Below are 5,846 nucleotides of genomic sequence, written 5' to 3'. Positions count from 1 at the left end.
ATGCAGGCTCCCTGCTGAGCAGAGAGCCCGACGTGGGACTCGATCCCAGGACCCTGAGATCATGACCTGAGCCGAAGGCAGCAGCTTAACCCACTGAGCCACCCAGGCGCCCCCAGAATAATTCTTTATTTAAAACAAACTTATTGGGGCACCTGGGTGGCTCAGTGGGTTAAAGCCTCTGCCTTCAGCTCAGGTCATGATCCCAGGGTCCTGGGATGGAGTCCCACATCGGGCTCGGCAGGGAGCCTGCTTCCTTTCCTCTCTCTCTGCCTACTTGTGATCTCTGTCTGTCAAATAAATAAATAAAATCTTTAAAAAAAATAAAAAAATTTATTTAGATCATACTTGTGGATCAATTGGGAATAAGGGGGGAAAGAGGCATTCAGGAAATTTCTCTTCCTAGCTCAGGCCTGTGGGCGGACAATTTATTAGTCAGTTAAGGATTATTTTGTGGGGAACAGAATCCACTCCAGCTAGTTTTAGCAGAAATTCATTAACTAGAGGCTATCAGAGCACAGGATATTAACTGCAGGTACAGTGGCTCATAGAATCTTGTGAGAGCACAGTAACTTGACTCTTGGCTGGAATTCCTTGAGCAACTGCTCCCTTGTGACTAGAAAGCCAAATGCTAGATGGAGAAGCCTTTACTACAGCTGTAATTCTAGAATCATACCAGTTCAGTTCCAATCTGCACCAGTAAAAGGGATACTTCATGCACTGTCTCTGTCTGCAGTTAACTCCCTTCTGAATTCAACTCTCAGTGAATGCATGGAGCTGGCAGAAACTAAAGAACATGGAAACCAAAGAAAGGAGTTTCCAGCTTCCATAATACAGGTGTTCCCGCTTTTTGAAAGTTCACATTGGGACACCTCACTGTTATAAAAGTGTTACATTAGGACCTGTTTTTACTAACTGGAAGAAAGTCAAAGAGGATTTTTCACTTTTATGAAAAAAGGCAAATAGCAAAAATAGTGTGCAGGGCGCTTGGGTGGCTCAGTGGTTTAAGCCTCTGCCTTGGGCTCAGGTCATGATCTCAGGGTCCTGGGATCGAGCCCCACGTCAGGCTCTCTGCTCAGCAGGGAGCCTGCTTCCCCCACTCTCTGCCTGCCTCTCTGCCTACTTGTGATCTCGCTTTGTCAAATAAATAAAATCTTAAAAAAATAAATAAATAAAAAGCGTTCAGTGTTGTTTTGCCCCAAGCATTACAGAGACGGCAAAGCACCCCCAGCAGCTAGAGTGGCGCCCCCCAGCTCCTTCCCTGGCAATTGCACTCAGCATCTGAGCTTGGGGCGCCACAGTTTTGAACGGTGTCTGGGAGCATCTGTGCTTGATTTCGTTTTATTTTGAGCATCATTAGCAAAATGGGTCCTAGGGCATCAGAAAAGCCAAAAGAGGTTATTTTGGGGGCCTGGGAAAGCTCAGACTTTTTTTCGTTTAAGTTAATGGTCGTTGCTTCTTTATGCCATTTCATAGGAATTCTCTACTTTTGGAGAGCAGGAAACACCTATGGCGTTATGGAAGGAGGTTGAAAGATGGGTGCTGGGTGAGAGAATTAAGCGGCCTCATAGGAGGTGAGACAATTCATTGAGAGGGACAGACCGCCCAGGACGTGGGCACCCAGGTGGGCAAAGCGGCCTAACTCCTGAGCAAGCTCCTGATGCTGGACGGGGATCTCCCCTCTGACTACAGTTCTCTGCTCTCAAGGCACATCCTTACACCATCCTGAAACAGGTGGGAATTCCGTCACTGCAATCATGAAAACCAAGACTGAGCTCCATGGGGCCTGCAGTGTTAAGCCGGCCTCTCCCAGAAGGGCAGGAGGCTGTTTGAGTTCCGTCTGCAACTGGCCAGCACTTCTTCCCGTCGGGCTAAGCCGAGCGGCGGAATCCAGGCTCTCACGCCCCGCCCTCGACACAGCGCCCCCTGGTGGGAACCCGCGCTCGCTCTCTCCTCCAGCACTCCGCCTTTCCCTTCCTCTGTCAATGAGCAACGTTTACACAAATTGGCTGTTCGTTTAATCTGTCGATGCAGACCAACTGCCAAGACGCTAAACAAACAAAATCCCGAGTCCATCTGGAAACACATGGTGACCACAGGCTGCTGTGATGCCACAAAACGCTTAGGTTAGTGAGAAGCTAACCTAAGGCTTGTAAAACCAGCCTCCAGATGGAGGGCAAGGGTCAGGTTGCCGGCATGTGTCCCAGTCTTCCTAAAAACACCCGTGCTTTGCCTCCTCCCGGCCTCCACAGTTCGTCATGGGATGTGAGATGTCATGATGGAGCAATGGGAAATGGACCTCATCGGCTCCATGTCAATGAGCTGGTGGCCTGAGAGGACAATGGCTTAGGGAAGAAGACACGGCAGTAGCTACCAGGTGAGGCTGCGCTGGGAGGTCACATGGCCACCCTCCCTGTCCTCCCAATGTGAGGAGGTCAGAGAGAGGGGGACAGAGTTTGTCCTCCTGGGGAGAGCTAAGTTCTTGAGGGTTAGGGATCGGCATTCATTCTGGTCTATTGCTTCAGAGGCTGGGCGGCCCCAGAAGAATCCCCCAGGACGTGTGAGGCCCACGACCCAGGGGCCTAGAATGAGGGTTCACCTCTCACTGGGACTTGCAGGCAGCTGCACTCACAGAAGTGCTCTGGGCAGTGTGGGCATGAAGCACGGTGTGGGGTTGGTGCGTGAAGGATCAGAAAGCTCAGCCAGGGGCCTCCAGGGCAAACAGTGAACAGGACTTGTTTCCTTCTGTTAAAGATGCGCTGCTTAGATGAGGGAGCCGTGGGCTGCCCTGGAGAGCTGCAAGGGGGCATGCAGCCTAAATGGCTGGCAGGTATACCTCAGGCAGAGAGATGAGGAAGACAAGGCCACCCCCGCTGACAGTTTACCTCATCATGATGCCAGAGGGGGTGAGGGTGGGCAAATGGCCTGAGAGGAAGCATCCCATCCACCGGGACAGCAGAAACAGATCAGATAAGAATCTCCCCAAGAGCACACCACACAGACCTCATCAGCCCCAAGGGCCAGGGAAGGGCAGGCACAGATTACCAGCAGTAAAGGAGTGGCCGCTCCCTGGACTTTCCAAGAACCGGACTCCACACAAGCAAGAAAATACTTGCCTAGTTTCCACCAAGGAACCCCCCCCCCACCACCACCAATTCCGAAGAACAGAGTCTGAGAACCAGGAAGGAGCTCAGATATCCAGGGGTTCACAATTGCATTGTGCATCCATCACCCCCATAAATATTTCCCCTGGCTCTTTTGCAGTCCCTTCCTCCTCCCCTGCCCTCCCCACTCTGCACCCAGACCTCATCTCCCTTCCAGACACTGGCTGGTCGCTTTCTATCACCACAGATCCGTTTGAATCGTCTAGGATTCTATAGAAATAAAATCATACTGTATATTCTCTTCTTTGATCTTGTGTTTTGCTCTGCAGAATTATTCTGAGATTCATGTAGCATGTGTCCATGTTCACTTCGATGCGCTGCTGAGTCATACTCCCTTGTAGGAGTATACCACAGTTGGGTTTTTCCCTTTACCAGGTGATCGACATTTGGGTGGTTTCTAGTCCTCCAGACATGCTCCAGAGGGGCGGTCACATCTGGGTAGAATGAATGAGAAGACAATCTTTCTGCGGGCCTTGAAGCACTTTGTTGGGGATGTTCTTGGGGCACTGTTGGTCCTTCTTACAGCTGCCATTTTGTCATCAGTGTCACTGTGTGCTGCCTTAGTCCTTAAGCACAGCGGTTAGATGTCTTCCACGATTCCACATCCCTACAGCACTGCGTCAAGTCATCTCTTGTTGACCTGGGGCTCCAGTCTATCACACTTTGCATCCTCTGCTACTTTCCCATTCTTCTCGCCAGTCCCTTATTTCCCTCATCCCCAGCCAAACTCGGATATTTATTTTTCATCCCTTGATGAGGACTCGACCTTCCCTTTTGCCCTATTTATGCCCAGATGGCGCCATCTACCCTGGAAATTCTTCCCTCATTTCCCTGCCCACCCACTCGGTGTACGCTCTACCCCCAGCTCGGCTTATCAACATTCCACAGTTAGCATCGTGCTGCTCTAGGCAGAGGCAAACAGGTCGATAACACAGAATCGATGGCCTTGATATATTAGATGTAAGAATTTAAAATATGCTGGAGAGGCATCACAGATTAGCAGGAGAAAGGTTGTCAATACATGGCATAGGAACAATTGATGAGCTTCTTGTGGGGAAAAATCAATTCAGGTAATTATTTCAGCCTTCCCCAAATTAATTCCAGATATATTGATGAAGTAAGTTTTTAAAAACCTAGAAGAAATTGACAGTGAATATTTATTAAATCTTTGGAGAGGGAGGACTATCTTTCTCTTAGCTTAGATAAGGGCGATACGTCTACGTCTACGGCCATACCACCCTGAACGCGCGCGATCTCATCTGATCTCGGAAGCTAAGCAGGGTCGGGCCTGGTTCGTACTTGGATGGGAGATAAGGGCAATGCTCATGAAGGAAAAAACAATCAGTAGTTTAAAAAATCTATTAAACTTCTGCATGTCGAAAAAGCAATCCAAAATAAAATGTGCTCTTTGAATTTTAAAAGATATTGTGGCAAATGTAGCTTCTAACGGCACAACACAGAGCAATACCTGTTCTATAGGAAAATAGCCAGAGGACATATGTCCAAATAAGGAAAAGCTGTTGGTTAATGAACATATGGACAAATGTTCAACTTTATTTGCTGTACTCAAATATGTGTGCCATTAAAAACAGAATGAAAGGAGGTACAATCCCTTGTAGATTCAATTACTCAAGATTAAAGACAATTAGAATATTGAATGAATTACGCTTCAGTTACCCCTGCCCCATCATGACTTGTGTATCTGTGTCTCTGGGTGAATTTGTGTATTTGTGTCTCTGTGTGCTCACAGCTAGAGGCTCCTGGGGGCTAAGAAGCCAATGTTTTAAAAGCCCTGTTTTAAGGGCACCTGGGTGGCTCAGTGGGTTAAAGCCTCTGCCTTCAGCTCTGGTCATGATCTCAGGTCCTGGAATTGAGCCCCGCATCGGGCTTTCTGCTTGGCGGGGAGCCTAGCCTGCTTCCTCCTCTCTGTCTGCCTGCCTCTCTGCCTACTTGTGATCTCTGTCTGTCAAATAAATAAATAAAATCTTTAAAAAAAAAAAAAAAAAAGCCCTGTTTTACCGGAATCTTTCTACCATCTCTCAAACCCTTATGACAACCTTTCAAGGTACGGAGGGTTAAGCTCATTTTTCACATCTGGAAAGAGAGGCTCAGAGAGTCACTGCTAGGAAGTTTGAGGGCTAGGATTTGAACTCCATCTGGCCTAACCACACATTCTCTGTCTTTTCTTCCTTTTTTCTGGAGCCGGACTCCAGGACCCTGGGATCATGACCTGAGCCAAAGGCGGAGGCTTTAACCCAGGTGCCCCCTCTGTCTTTTCTCACTGGGGTAGGCTGTCTCTCTAAAATGCTCTTAACCAGTAGGGCAACAGTAGGGCTGGCTCAGTCATTAGAGCATGTGACTCCTGATATCAGTCATGAGTTCAAGCCCTACACTGAGTTTAGACATTACTTAAACAAATAAGTAAACTTAAAAAATAAGTTGCTCTTAGCAAGTAAAGAAGGTGGCAGTTGAAGCGGTTCCGCAGTTGAAGCCTGTATCTAGAAGAACTGCTTCCTCCCTGCCTCTGTAACCCCCAATCTGGAAGGAAGATGAACAAGAAGTTATGAAGAAGAAACAAAATGAGGACTGGGAACTGAAAAGCAGAATTCAAAATCAAAGAACAAAGTGTGCAAGAAGTATGCAGAGAAGACAAAACCAAAGTAGCTGCTGGGAGAGACACAAGGC

This window comes from Mustela nigripes, chromosome 12 (assembly GCF_022355385.1).
Source record: "Mustela nigripes isolate SB6536 chromosome 12, MUSNIG.SB6536, whole genome shotgun sequence".
NCBI classification, from domain to species: domain Eukaryota; kingdom Metazoa; phylum Chordata; class Mammalia; order Carnivora; family Mustelidae; genus Mustela; species Mustela nigripes.
Note: the sequence above shows the minus strand (reverse complement) of the source record.